The sequence below is a fragment of the Bos grunniens genome, chromosome 4 (assembly GCF_055505025.1).
Source record: "Bos grunniens cultivar Pamir isolate PY7600 chromosome 4, Bosgru_T2T1.0, whole genome shotgun sequence".
Lineage (NCBI taxonomy): Eukaryota > Metazoa > Chordata > Mammalia > Artiodactyla > Bovidae > Bos > Bos grunniens.
Window position 1 is genome coordinate 29,459,385 of NC_141168.1, and position 14,571 is coordinate 29,473,955.

At 38.6% G+C, this 14,571-nt stretch overlaps 1 protein-coding gene across 14 annotated transcripts in view; it reads left to right on the plus strand.

The window, feature by feature from the left end:
* Positions 1-14,571, plus strand: part of GRM8 (glutamate metabotropic receptor 8) — an 868,572-nt gene that overhangs the window by 751,767 nt on the left and 102,234 nt on the right. The window lies entirely within an intron of this gene.

Here is a 14,571-nt window from a genome sequence, read left to right on the forward strand (position 1 = left end):
GCATGACAAATGCCTCCTTTTCTGGTTCTAATGTGACTCTGAAAGAAAGCTATTTCTTAATAATCATGATGGTTTTAATCATAGAAGCAAACTTCAACAATACAAAGAAATTAAATGGCTTAGTTCAATCTGAACCATCTTACTATGTCTCTTTAGTCTCCATTCTTATCATTTTTCCATATGTAGAGGATGGTGGGGAGGGTTTAAGAAGCAATGGATAATTATATAATACAGTTTATATTTTTTTAGAAGTTGAAGATCATTTGAATTTCCCCAAATCATTTTATTTTGTTACTAATCTTCCATAAACTTCTCCATATAAAACACTGCATGTAAAGAACATCTGTGTTTGAAAGGAAATGTGTGCTGAACTGGATGTGTATGTATGTATGTATAGAAAAGCAGAGGATTGATGTTAACCATGAATTCAAGGTTCGGGTGGTGTGCCGGAGACAGACAGCTTATAAAACAAAGGCAAATGCTACCGTTCTAAAGGGATAGCTCTTCAGCCTTAATTGTATACGAGAAAGTTCTTTCTTGGTGTAAAGATGTAAAGATTGTCCCATTCTCCATCATTAGGAGTCATGAGGAAGTCAAAACATCTGGGGTGGGGTTGGGAGTGGCGATTTTATTCCCTGGGTTCTAACATTCCAAGTAAGGTCCTGCATAACTCTTAAAATTTCAACTAATTCAGAGGAAAAATACTCAACAAGAGCATGGAGAGCTCATTAGTATGAGCATTCATCCCTTACTCAATCAATGTGGGCTTCAACTTTGAAAGATAAAAAACGTACTTCAGGAAATGTGCCAGTGAATAGAGCAACTTTGCCGTGGGTTCCAGACCGGTGACCTTTCTTGACTTGACTGATCTGATGGAAGTCCTTGAGAGTGGCAGGAAAGTAAAGTAAGACAGTTTGGGGCTCTAAACCTAACAACTAGAAAACATTATATTTTGGCATATGCAGATGGGAATCTATTAGGATCAAACTTGTAAATTTTACTTAGGAAGAAATTTGTGTCTCTGAAAGTTTAGTAGATCTGTTTGGACATGGTTAGTTGGACTAGTCGGGAAAAACATTTTTCAGGGTCTGGAAATGTCCACATTATGTGAATTATTAATAACATCAATTTAAGTGGTACTTGTATTTGTGTTTGAATATATACTTCTTTTTTAAATATATTGTTTTACCTGGAGGAAGCCAGAGAGAGTTTATTTTGCTTTCTTGTGGATAACAGATTTTTTTCCGCTGTGCTGGGTCTTTGTTGTTGCTTGGACTCTTCTTTAGTTGCCGTGAGTAGGGGCTACCCTCTAGTTGGGGTACGCAGACCTCTCATTGTGGTGGCTTCTCTTGTTGCAGAGCACAGGCTCTAGGCACACAGACTTCAGTAGTTGTGGCTCCCGGACTCTAGAGCACAGGCTCAATAGTTGTGGCGTAGGGGGAACCCAGTTGGTCCACGACATGTGGGATCTTCCCCGATCACAGATTGAACCTTTGTCTTCTGCACTGGAACACAAATTCTTTACCATTGAGCCAGCAGGGAAGCCCAACAATAAATATATAACCAAACAAAATCTCCTGAGCTCTGACATCTAACTCCTTTTTTTTTTTTTTGCTTTCACTCCCTTTACATTTTATAAATGACAGCCTGCTCTTACTTTTCATGTTGTGACTTCAAGGGCTTGGGGAAGCAAATATAAGTGCATATAAGATGTTATTTCTATTTAGACAACTCTTTCAGTGACTTGATTTTTAGAATAAATAAAATCATGGTCCTATATCAAGCTATTGAACACCTTCATAGTAATTCAAACACGGATCATGCTAAGTTTTTTTTTTTTTTTTTTTAAGGTAATTGAAAAAAAAAAAGAAAGACCACTGAATCTCAGATCAGAAATTCTGCAGAGTTGCAGCTGTCCCCTGAGGAGCAGTGGTGGAGATAGTAAGAGACATTTCAGGATGAAATGGACACATGAACAAGTCAGGGGGTGGAGGCTGCCCAGTGCTGCAGGGACTATGGGAGTTGTACCACTCCATCCAAGAACCTGGAGTTTATGTACATACTTATGGATGTATCAGTGCTTCCCGAGAGATGACTGAATACTAGCTAGCCAGAATTCCTTTTCCTCTTTTAGCTTTGTGGAATCATAGTAAGTCAAAGAAGCACAATGTAAGACCAATTTATAAAATATGCTAATTGGAATAGTTTTGTATTGATAATATGATTGAATGTGGAGATGACTGAAGCAATCAGGATGAAACACTAATTTTAGGAGTTTTCAGAACATTGGAAAGTGCTCAAATTGTTTAGTTAGGCTTGGAGATGCTTAATTTAGACCAGCTCTACATCAAGAGCTATTATATGATAAGTAGCTGAGATTTACTACTGAAGTATTTTGTATAATACACTTATGTGTCATCCTAACACTTCACATTCAAATTTGCCTCCTGCTATTCTCTGTCGAAGTATCTCTAATTATTCAAAACAATACACAAAATGTTTGAAACTGTTTATTTTTTTTTTGCTTTGCTAAAATTACTGACACAGATATTAAAAGTGAATAAAACATTTATATCTCAAAAGGCAGGCTTTCTCTAAGTTTTTTGACTTTGGAAGACCAAAGAGTGGGTCAGTTCTCCACTCTCATTTATAATGCTCAGCCAGTTAACTCCGTGTTATCGGCTTGAAGTATTCACAAGTCAGGCAGCACACACAGCCATTAATTCAGCAGATCCTTATTGAGCATTGTGGCCAGCATTGTGCTAATTATTGAGCCATGTCAGTCTGCTTCCCAGAGCCTTCCCTGTACAAAGGCCCAGCCTGGCTCCCAGCCGATGCCGTCTGACGCCTGCCAGCTCCAGCAAGTGCCAGGCTCAAGGGCAGGAGAAAATCAGGCTCAAGGGCAGGGGGAGGTGGTGAGGAGTCAGATGTGAGATGAGAAAGCCAAAAAAGAGCTATGCATCCTGGGACACAGAATTTATAATGTGGAAGATAGCAGAAGAGCAAAATTTCTTCCAGTATGCTTTGAATACTGGAAATGACAACCCACTCCAGTATTCTTGCCTGGAAAATTCCATGGACAGAGGGACCTGATGGGTTACAGTCAGGGTTGCAAAGAGTCAGACACGACTGAGCTACTAACATTAACACACCATGCATTGAATTCTGTTTCATAGAGACATATCTATAGGAGAAAACCCATCTAGCCACATAGGTCTCTCTGAAATTATTACAGAAGTAGGAATTAAAAGTAAAATTAGTTGAATAATTTAAACAGATGTTTTAGAAAACCTCTGAGTAAAATCAAGTTATAAAGGGATTTTTGTAGCATTCATGAGGAAAGAAAGCTCTCTGAAGTATATCTTCATTCAATGACAAAACATCATTTAAATTTCCCCACATCCTTTTCCTTCAGATTTTAAAATCAAGATGAATCATACTTTTTCCTAATACATTTTAGTGACATCATTTATTAGCTTTGTACCTAGTGCTGCATTCTACTAAATCATAGTTTAAGTACACTTTTTTTTTTTCTATAAAAAATCAGCCTGAGTGGAGGGGCGGAGACACTGAGGCATGGACAGGGACCAACGTGAACTTTCATAGTTAGGTTGAAAAGACAAAAATTAAAAATATAATTAATGTAATAGTCAGGAAGAGAATACTCAAGGGTGGTTTAGGGTTGTTAGGATGGCAGAAATCTCTTACATACATATTTTACCATCTCTAATTGGGTTCACAAAGCCTAGATAATCAGACAAAGGTTATGACACTGCCAAGCTCCAAGGAGCACAGTGCTTCAACCAGAGCATAGCGTGGAAACATAACAAAACACCCTAGAGACAGGAAAGAAAATAAAGCTCCAAAGTGTCAAACAGCGCCTATGTCCTGAACCAACCTTTCTTTCTTCACCTGGATGAGTCGGGCAGCCTCTATCTAGTAGCCTAAGTCAGAAACCTGGTGTTATGTTAGACCCCTCCATCTACTCACATTCACCCCTTTATTTCCTCTTCTCACCTTCAAATGTCATCCTTTATTAATTCATGGAGGGCAACTTGTGTCTGTCTGATGTGTATCTGAATGAATACATCTCTTAACATTACACATTACATTCGTGTAATATGCTCTCGACAAATGCCTATTGAATGAGGGAATGGAGTGCCTTCCTTGCACATTAATAACATGATATAATAATAAAAATGCTTGCTTGTTATTTTATTATTTAAGTTAGAGCATGCCATAATGGTAACTTTATATAGTGATCATATTGTGATTCCCATTATAACTTTTTTTTCCTGAAAAATATTTTTCCTTGAATGATGGGCCAAGTGCATTTCTTTAAAAATTTTTGTCAGTATCACTTATTGTGATATAGGACTGCTAAATATTTAGGGAGAAATATAAAAAGGAATTCTTAAAGTTGTCCTTAGTTCTGTCTAAAATGCACAAATCAAAGGAGAATTGGTGCTGTTTTCCCAGATGCTTTTTGCATGACAAAAGCATTTCCCTTATGCTTCCACTCAATCTGTTGATAAGAGCAGAAGAGTGCAGGGATGCAGCGTGATGAGTGGAGACAGGAAGAGTGTGAACTCTGGAGTGGGAGGATGTGGGTTCAAATTCTGAAGCTCTGCTGAATTAGCTGAGAAAATGCAGTGAAGTGGCTCCATTTGTGCAGATAGGAATACATTCCCTGGAGAATGCAAACACAGATATAAAGCAACATGAAGCATTTGCCTGCCATCTGTGCCCAGCCCTATTCATAAACTAAGGCAGACTTGACTTCGTACCATCTAGGAAAGGGCAGGAAGGTGATTGACTTAAAAAAATCCTCTCGTCCCATTATGGTATGTTTTTGTATTAATAGATACCTCATGGTAGTTTTGAGGAGGGCATGGCAACCCACTCCAATATTCTTGCCTGGAGAACCTCATGGACAGAGGAGTCTGGCAGGCTACAGTCCATACGGTCGCAGAGTTGGACACTACTGAAGTGACTCAGCACACACACAAGCATGGTAGTTTTGCTGAGAGTTACATGCTATGAGTCACAAGATGTATTTAGCACATGATAGGCAATCAACAGAAGTTGGCTGTATTTCATGAGGGCAGAAATCATATTTTATCTTGCTTACTATCATATCCTTGACACCTAGCATAAAACGGCTTGGAATGGGTTCTCCAGAAATATTTGTTTAATGATTAAATGCATTTAAAATTATCCAGATAATTGCATTAATTTCTCCAGCCATTTAGACCATGTCTGTGGAGCATCCCAACCAGATGTACTTTTTCAAACACAGATAAATCACATAAGATTGCCTGAGGGTAAATCTCATAAGATTACAGAAGTTAAGAATCTTCAGGACTAGGAAGAGAGAGAAAAGAGTGTTGTTGCTCTGAGGCAATATGTAACTGCTTTCATATATTCAGCAGAAAATACTAGAAGAAAGGCAAGTGTCATCAGAAACTGGTTGCTAAAATACTTGGGTTAAAACTGAAAAGTGAATAACTCTAACAAGAGTTGTGCGAGGAGGTTCTGAAAACAATGATAAAGTCCCTGCTTTGAGAAGTAATACAGATGAGAAAAAACAGCCTGAAAACCTGAGCTAAGAGTGTCAATATAACCTAGACAGCAATGGAAGTAATTTTCAGAGGAGATCAGACCAACCATAACTGTCTCCTAACTTTTTCTCCATTTCTGTGGAAAGAAAGGAAGGAAAACAGTGATTAGTATCCATCTTGTGTGTCTGCAATTATCATTAACTTTACAGAGTTTTCTTTCCTTGTTCACTTACAGTCATTTGAAGCTGATTCCTTTAAAGGTTTCACAGTGTCCCACATTACAGAACAATTTCAGGTGTTATGGGAGATTCTGTCTAATCAAGATTAATCATACCAGCTTGTTACAGCCAACTCTGAAAGGAAAAAAAAAAAGAGAGAAACAAACAAAAAAGGCTGGAAAAGAAAACATTTATGGTAGCTCATTTATGCATTTGCTAGTGGCTCAGTCTGTTAAGAATTTGCCCTGCAATGCGGGAGACCCGGGTTCCATTCCTGGGTTGGGTAGATCCCCTGGAGAAGAGAACGGCAACCCACTCCAGTGATCTTGCCTGGAAAATTCCATGGACAGAGGAGCCTGGCAGGCTACAGTCTATGGGTCACAGAGAGTCAGACATGACCGAGTGACTAACACACACTTTATACACTCAGTAAAAATGATATACTTGTGAAGATATAGAAGAAAGAAATGAAATTGAGGAGATTCTGAGGCACACTGTGTGTGCTAAGTTGCTTTGGTCGTGCCTGACTCTGTGCAACCCCGTGGACAGTAGCCCGCCAGGCTCCTATGTCCCTGGGATTCTCCAGGCAAGAATACCGGAGTGAGTTGCTATGCCCTCCTCCAGGGGATTTTCCCAACCCAGGGATCGAACTCACCTCTCTTATGTCTCCTGCACTGGTAGGCAGGTTTTTTACCAGTACCACCACCCAGGAAGCCCCAAGGCACAATGTAAGCAAGCCTAAGTAGCCCTTCTAGAAAAGACTGCCGTAGCCAGGCTTACTACTTTTTTTTTTCCCCCCATTTGTTCTGCATATTACTGCTGCAAAATATTACCAACTTAGACATGTAGGGAAACTCATTGTAGGGGTGCCTATTTTATTAGATGCCAAAAAGAAATATTTGTGCAATGAACCTAGCCTAGATTCCATGATCCCACTTTTTTGGGTGGCTTAGAGGAAGCTGTGTGGTTTGGGGCTACTTAATTTAAGCATTTGGCTATTGGCGAGGTTTGCACCTCCATCTTTCTCTTTTTTAATTGAAATTGAGTTTACAAAACTTTGAATTTTCTATGTCCATTACAATAAATTATTAATTAACACTTAAATAGTCAACCTGGAAGTTTAGTCTTCAAGCTTGCATATCTCACTAAAATGGTTTAGCTTCCTTAATATCTTTGAAATGCTGGAGAACTAGATTTGATTTAGCCCCAAATGTGAATATTTTCTGAGATATAGTGACCATGACTTTATTTCAAAATGTTTAGCAGGAATGCCATACAGACTTATTTTTTTCTCTATAGGCAGAACTTTAATGACAACCCAGACTGTTGATGGTACAGAATGCAGTGACTAATTTACTTATGTAACTTCAAATTGCATTTTCCATGATTCAGTAGCTGCTTATATCTCATGGAGCACACAGGGTGCCAGGAAGAGCAGATTGCAAGCAAATAGTTCCTTTTGGCTGTAACCATATATCCATTTTTATGTTGGGAAGTTTTTTACAGTCTCTAAATGCAGTATCACATGGATTGGTACCATCCACCTCATAGTGCAGAGAAATAGTTAACCAAATATTAGTATAAATTCCAGGCTATTTAAAGCAAATGCAGAGCAGACTTATGTGCATCATTTAAAGAAATATCAAAAAATAGTCTGGTTTCTGGTTCAAGATATTACCTGGCACAAATATATGTAAGACTCTTGAGAGTCCCTTGGACTGCAAGGAGATCCAACCAGTCCATTCTGAAGGAGATCAGCCCTGGGATTTCTTTGGAAGGAATGATGCTAAAGCTGAAACTCCAGTACTTTGGCCACCTCATGTGAAGAGTTGACTCATTGGAAAAGACTCTGATGCTGGGAGGGATTGGGGGCAGGAGGAGAAGGGGACGAGAGAGGATGAGATGGCTGGATGGCATTGCTGACTCGATGGACGTGAGTCTGAGTGAACTCTGGGAGTTGGTGATGGACAGGGAGGCCTGGTGTGCTGTGATTCATGGGGTCGCAAAGAGTTGGACACGACTGAGTGACTGATCTGATCTGATCTGATATATATATTTCCTCTAAGGTGATAATGAAATAAAAAAAAGAAAGAGAGAAAAGGAAACTAAAATAAAGGAAGAAAAGAGAGATGGGAGAGAGAAAGAAGGAGAAGAGGCAGAGGGAGACAGAGAGATCATTACCTTTTCTGAGAAATTGTGGATTTAGTTCCAGACCACCACAATAAAGCAAGTCACCTAGATTTTTCTTTTTTTGTTTCCCAGTGCATATAAAGGTTCTGTTTATACTATAGACTATTATCTTTGCAATATTGTCATATCTAAAAAAATGTTTATTACTTAATTAAAAATACTTTATGGCTAAAACATGCTGTCATCTGAGCCTTGGACTAATCATGTCTTTTGGTTGGTAGAAGGTCTTGCCTTGATGCCAAGGGCTGCTGGATAATCAGGGTAGTGGCTGATGAAAATTGGGGGTAGGCTATGGCAATTTCTTAAAATAAGACAGCAGTGAAATTTGCCTCATTGAGTGACTCTTCCTTTCAATGCTGTTTGATAGCATTTAATCCAGGGTAGAACTTCTTTCAAAATGGGAGTCAATCCTCTCAAACCCTACTGCTGTTTTATGAATTAAATTTATGTAATATTCTAAATCTTTTGCTGTCATTTCAACAAGCTTCACAGCATCTTCACTAAGAGCAGATCCTATTTAAGAAATCACTTTCTTTGCTCATCCATAAGAAACAACTCCTTAGCCATTAAAGTTTTATTGTAAGAGTGCAGCAATTCATTCACCTCATTCACCTCATTCACATCCATAAGAAACAACTCCTTAGCCATTAAAGTTTTATTGTAAGAGTGCAGCAATTCATTCACCTCATTCACCTCATTCACCTCAGGCTCCATTTCTGTTTTTTTTTTTTCTTAATTTTTATTTTCAGTACATTAAATTAAGTCATGTACATGACTAAAAAAATTACATTTTTTCCTTTTTAACAAAGTACAACATAAAAAAACCCCAAAACAGAATACTTGACATTTACAATTCAAAATCAAATCAAATTAGAATATTAAATATTTACAAAACTACATCTTTTAAAAGCACTTACAAAATTACATGCAATTTTATAGAAATGGCATAAAAGAATGACTCAAAAATGGGAGAATTTTCCTTTAGTCCTAAAAAGAAAATATGTCCAATACAAGCTGTGAAGATTCTTGAGTATACGAGGACTTCAGTTTCAGCACCAAAGTCAAAGACAGGCCCCACTTCTAATTCCACTGCTCCTGCTATATCCACCTCATCTCTAGCTATTTTCTCTACTGAAGTCTTGGACACCTCCAATTCTTCTATGAGAACTGGAACCAACTTCTTCCATGTTCCTCTTAATGTTGGTATTTTGACCTATTCCCATAAATCATGAATGTTCTTGATGGTATCTACGGTGGTCCTTTTCAGAAGCTTTTCAATATGTTTTTTCCAGATGCATCAGAAGAATTATTATCTACAGCAGCTATAGCCTTATAAAATATATTTATTTTTTAAAATATAAATTTATGTATTTCAATTGGAGGCTAATTACTTTACAAGACTGTAGTGGTTTTGCTATACATTTACATGAATCCACCACGGGTGTACACGTGTTCCCCATCCTGAACCCCCCTCCCTCTTCCCTCCCCATCCCATCCCTCTGGATCATCCCAGTGCACCAGCCCCGAGCATCCTGTATCATGCATTGAACCTGGACTGGCGATTTGTTTCACATATGATAATATACATGTGTCAATGCCATTCTCCCAAATCATCCCACCCTCGCCCTCTCCAACAGAGTCCAAAAGACTGCTCTATACATCTGTGTCTCTTTTGGTGTCTTGCATACAGGGTTATCCTTACCATCTTTCTAAATTCCATATATATGTGTTATTATACTGTATTGGTGTTTTTCTTTCTGGCTTACTTCACTCTGTATAATAGGCTCCAGTTTCATCCACCTCATTAGAACTGATTCAAATGTATTCTTTTTAATGGCTGAGTAATATTCCATTGTGTATATGTACCACTGCTTTCTTATCCATTTGTCTGTTCATGGACATCTAGGTTGCTTCCATGTCCTGGCTATTATAAACAGTGCTGCGATGAACATTGGGGTACACATGTCTCTTTCAATTCTGGTTTCCTTGGTGTGTATGCCCAGCAGTGGGATTGCTGGGTCATATGGCAGTTCTATTTCCAGTTTTTTAAGGAATCTTCACACTGTTCTCCATAGTGGCTGTATTAGTTTGCATTCCCACCAGCAGTGTAAGAGGGTTCCCTTTTCTCCATCTCCAGCATTTATTGCTTGTAGACTTTTGGATAGCAGCCATTCTGACTGGCATGAAATGGTACCTCATTGTGGTTATATTTTTATATAAAATATAGTTCATAAATAATAAGACTTGAAAGTGAAAGTTTAGTCACTCAGTCATGTCCGACTCTTTGCAACCTCATGGACTGTAGACTACTAGGCTCCCCCGTCCACGAGATTTTCCAGGCAAGAGTACTAGAGTGGGTTGCTATTTCCTTCTCTAGAGGATCTACCTGACCCAGGGATCAAACCTGGGTCTCCCACATTGTAGGCAGACACTTTACTGTCTGAGCCACCAGGGAAGTCAGGGAATAAGACTTGAAACTCAAAATAATTCCTTGATTCATGGATTGCAGAGTGGATGTTGTGTTAGCAGGCAAGAAAATAACATTAATTAACATAATAATCATCGTACATCTCCATCAGAGCTCTTGGGTGACCAGTTTTATTGTCAATGAGCAGTAATATTTTCAAAGGAATCTTTGTTTCTGAGCAGTGGGTCTCTATAATCTGCTTAATATTCAATAAACCATGCTGTAAACAGATTTTCTGTCATCCAGAATTTGTTCTATTTATGGAGCACAGGCAGAGTAAATTTAGCATAATTCTTAAGGATTTTTACAATGGCAAATGAGCATTGGCTTCAAATTAAAGTCACCAACTGCATTAGTACTTAAAAGAGAGTCAGTATGTGCTTTGAAACTTTGAAGCCAGGCATTGACTTCATGTCTTTAGTTATGAAAGATACCTAGATGACATTTTCCAATATAAGGTTGTTTTGTCTACACTGAAAATGTGTTTTTTTATGTAGCCACCTTTATTAATTATGTGAAATGCATCTTCAGAATAAATTGCTAGTTTCTACATCAGTACTTGGTGCTTCACCTTGCACTTGATGTTATGGAGATGACTTCTCTTCTTACACCTCATGCACCAGCCTCTGCTATCTTCAAACTTTGCTTCTGCAGCTTCCTCACTTCTCTGAGTATTAAATGAATATAAGAGAGTTAAAAACTTGCTCTGAGTTAGGCCTTGGCTTAAGGGAATGTTGTGGCTATTTTGATTTTCTATGGAGGCCACAAAAACTTTTTCCCTATTAGTAATTAGGCTGTTTCACTTTCTTTTCATTTATGTATCCACTGGAGTAGCATTTTAATTTCCTTCAAGAATTTTTCTGTCGCATTCACAACTTGGCTAATTGTTTAGCATAAGAGACCTACTTCTGATCTGTCTTGGCTTTTGACACACCTTCCTCACTAGGTTTATATTTCTTGTTGTTGTTCAGTCATTCATTCATGTCTGACTCTTTGCAACCCCATGGACTGCACCACCACACCAGGCTTCCCTGTCCTTCACTATCTCCCAGACTTTGCTCAAACTCACGTCCATTGAGTTGGTGATGCCATCCAACCATTTCATTCTCTGCCATCTTCTCCTCCTGCCTTCAATCTTTCCTAGCATTAGGGTCTTTTCCAATAAGTTGGCTTGTCCCATCAGGTGGCCAAAGTATTGTATTTCTAGCTTGATTTAAAGTAAGAGACTTGCAACTCTTCCTTTCTCTTGATCATGTAGAGACCATTATAAGGTTATTAATTGGCCTAATTTCAGTATTGTTGTGTCTCATGGAATAGGAAAGTCCAAGAAGAAGGAAAAAAAAAATAGGAGAATAGCTAACCTTGTAGGTGAAGCAGTCAGACATATTACTATTGTTCAGTTGCTAAATCCTCTCTGACTCTGCCACTCCATGAACGGCAGCACACCAGGCTCCTCTGTCCTCCACTGTCTCCCGGAGTCTACTCAAATTCATATACATTGAGTCGGTGATGCTATCTAACCATTTCATCCTCTGCCACCCCCTTTTCTTTTTGTCTTCAATCCTTCCTAGCATCAGAGTTTTCTCCAGTAAGTTGGCTTCTCTTATCAGGTGGACAAAGTATTGGAGCTTTGGCTTCAGCAACAATCTTTCCAATGAATATTCAGGGTTGATTTCCTTTAGGATTAATTGGTTTGTTCTCATTGCAGTCCAAGGGACTCCCAAGAGTCTTTTCTCACACCACAACTCAAAAGCATCAATTCTTCAACACCCAGCCTTCTTTATGGTCCAATTCTTAAATCTATACATGACTTCTGGAAAAATCATAGGTTTGACTGTTTAGACCTTTATCGGAAAAATGATGTCTCTGCTTTTTAATATTCTGTCAAGGTTTGTCATAGCTTTCCTTCAAAGGAGCAAGCATATTTTTATTTCATGGCTGCAGTCACCATCCACAGTGATTTTGGAGTCTAAGAAAATACAATCTGTTACTGCTTCCTCTTTTCCCCCCTTCTATTTGACATGAAATTATGGGACTAGATGTCATGATCTTATTTTTTTAATGTTGAGTTTCAAGCCAGCTTTTTCCTTTTTTCCACTTTATTTTATTTATTTATTTATTTTAATTGGAAGTTAATTACTTTATAATATTGCATTGGTTCTGCCACACATCAACATGAATCTGCCACGGGCATACACATGTTCCCCATCCTGAACCCCCCTCCCACTTCCCTCCCCGTACCATCCCTCCGGGTCATCCCAGTGCACCAGCCCCAAGGATCCTGTATCAAACCCGGACTGGCGATTTGTTTCTTATATGATATTATACATGTTTCCATGCCATTCCCCCAAATCATCCCACCCTCGCCCTCTCCCACAGAGTCCAAAAGACTGCTCTATACATCTGTGTCTCTTTTGCTGTCTCGCATACAGGGTTATCCTTACCATCTTTCTAAATTCCATATATATGCGTTAGTATAGTGTATTGGTGTTTTTCTTTCTGGCTTACTTCACTCTGTATAATAGGCTCCAGTTTCATCCACCTCATTAGAACTGATTCAAATGTATTCTTTTTAATGACTGAAAAAGAATACGTGTATATGTACCACCACTTTCTTATCCATTTATCTGCTGATGGACATCTAGATTGCTTCCATGTCCTGGCTATTGTAAACAGTGCTGCGATGAACATTGGGGTACACGTGTCTCTTTCAATTCTGGTTTCCTTGGTGTGTGTGCCCAGCAGTGGGATTGCTGGGTCATATGGCAGTTCTATTTCCAATTTTCTAAGGAATCTCCACACTGTTCTCCATAGTGGCTGTACTAGTTTGCATTCCTACCAACAGTGTAAGAGGGTTCCCTTTTCTCCACACCCTCTCCAGCATTTATTGCTTGTAGACTTTTGGATAGCAGCCATTCTGACTGGCGTGAAATGGTACCTCATTGTGGTTTTAATTTGCATTTCTCTGATAATGAGTGATGTTGAGCATCTTTTCATGTGTTTGTTAGCCATCTGTATGTCTTCTTTGGAGAAATGTCTGTTTAGTTCTTTGGCCCATTTTTTGATTGGGTCATTTATTTTTCTGGAATTGAGCTGCAGGAGTTGCTTGTATATTTTTGAGATTAGTTGTTTGTCAGTTGCTTCATTTGCTATTATTTTCTCCCATTCGAAAGGCTGTCTTTTCACCTTGCTTATAGTTTCCTTTGTTGTGCAGAAGCTTTTAATTTTAATTAGGTCCCATTTGTTTATTTCTGATTTTATTTCCAATATTCTGGGAGATGGATCATAGAGGATCCTGCTGTGATATATGTCAGAGAGTGTTTTGCCAATGTTCTCCTCTAAGAGTTTTATAGTTCCTGGTCTTAAATTTAGATCTTTAATCCATTTTGAGTTTATTTTTGTGTATGGTGTTAGAAGTGTTCTAGTTTCATTCTTTTACAAGTGGTTGACCAGTTTTCCCAGCACCACTTGTTAAAGAGATTGTCTTTTTTCCATTTTATATTCCTGCCTCCTTTGTCAAAAATAAGGTGTCCATATGTGCGTGGATTTATCACTGGGCTTTCTATTTTGTTCCATTGATCTATATTTCTGTCTTTGTGCCAGTACCATACTGTCTTGATGACTGTGGCTTTGTAGTAGAGCCTGAAGTCAGGCAGGTTGATTCCTCCAGTTCCATTCTTTCTCAAGATTGCTTCAATCCAGTTTTTCATTCTCTTTCATCCTCATCAAGAGGCTCATTAGTTCCTTTTTACTTTCTTCCATTAGAGTGATATCTTGCATATCTGAGATTGTTGCTATTTCTCTCAGCAGTCTTGATTCCAGCTTGTGATTCATCCAGCCCAGCATTTCCTATGATGTACTCTGCATATAAGTTAAATAAGCAGGGTGGCAATTTACAGCCTTGTCATACTTGTTGCCAATTTTGAACCAATTAGTTGTTCCATGTCTGGTTTTATCTGTTGTTTCTTGACATGCATACAGTTTTCTTAGGAAACAGGTGAAGTGGTTTGGTACTCCCATCTCTTTAAGAATTTTCCAGTTTGTTGTGATCCACACTGTCATAAGGTTTAGTGTAGTCAATGAAGCTGAGGTAGATATTTTTCTCAACTCCCTTGCTTTCTCCATGATCCAACAA